Raw genomic sequence first — 1342 nt, 5'->3', positions numbered from 1 at the left:
AGATTAGGGGAACTAAGGAAATTGCATTTATATATATTCTTTGAAAGGTGTATTATTGTTTTACAGGAAAATCCACATTTTCTACCTCAATGTCTAACTGATTTGATTGGGAGAAAACTTCTATTTAAGATTACTATCGCAAGTAATGGTCAACAAGAACATAATGCAGCATATGTTGTTGATTTAGTGATTGACAATGCAGAAATAATTCAACACTTCGATCCACATGTAACAATCATAATAGTGATAAATCAAAATTAATTGTGACCAGTATAAGTTCTCAATAATTTTTATTTTTTTTTGCAGCCACATTTTGTGATTTTTAATGATTATGAGTCGGACGAGGATTGATGCTAATCCTTTCTTAAGGAACTAAGTTGAAGTCCAATATGGCCGTCAAAGTGCAAGAGTTTAAGAATTATTTTTTTTTCTGTTCATCAAATTTCATAATGTTTTCCGTTGTCTCTCTTTTGGCTTTTATATTTATGAGAATTAATTATAAGGTGTTATTTGGTTCGTTATATATAACAACTCCTTTAATCTATTTATTTTTCCACATTACAGCAAAATTATTGTTTTAAACTTTAAAAGTGCGGAACTTATCACTAGAAGATAGTATAGAACTATATATTCGACATTTCAAACATAAGGTTGTTATATATATGTTAAAGTTCCAAAAAAGCATAATTAATAAACGAATAAAGTAAAAGAAGGTAATATATTGAATTAAATTGTCATAAATAGTTTACCAATAAATATCATATTCACTAGCGCAAGGAATACATACATGGTAAGAATTTGATAATGTAACTTTATTTGGCAACAAAGGATTATACGTATATTTTGAAGATGATATAACCTAATGGTCATGTATCGATTTCAATTATATTTTGCTGAAGAGGTTGGCTTATGAACTTTATATCTTCGACTTTCTATCAAATTATATAAGTTTATTCAAGCTTGTATTCTAATTGAATACAATTCAATCTATACGTAGTGTTTTGGTGTTACTGAAAAACAAGCATTCGATTTTGAGTGGGAAGCATGAAGAGAAGTAATCCACTGTCTACAGACACGCGGAATAAACAACAGAAGAAGAAAAAAAACAGTGTATGTTCTACATAAAATAAATAAAAACATTTATAAATGTTGAATTTTCCTACTACTGAATACAAGGAATGATACGTTATCAGTAATGTTTTTGTAGAACATACACTGTTTTTTTTTCTTCTGTGGTTTATTCCCCGTGTCTGTAGACAGTGGATTACTTCTCTTCATGCTTCCCACTCAAAATCGAATGCTTGTTTTTCAGTAACACCAAAACACTACGTATAGATTGAAT

Source organism: Brassica oleracea, chromosome C5, assembly GCF_000695525.1.
Source record: "Brassica oleracea var. oleracea cultivar TO1000 chromosome C5, BOL, whole genome shotgun sequence".
Lineage (NCBI taxonomy): Eukaryota > Viridiplantae > Streptophyta > Magnoliopsida > Brassicales > Brassicaceae > Brassica > Brassica oleracea.
This window is presented reverse-complemented; position numbering follows the sequence as displayed.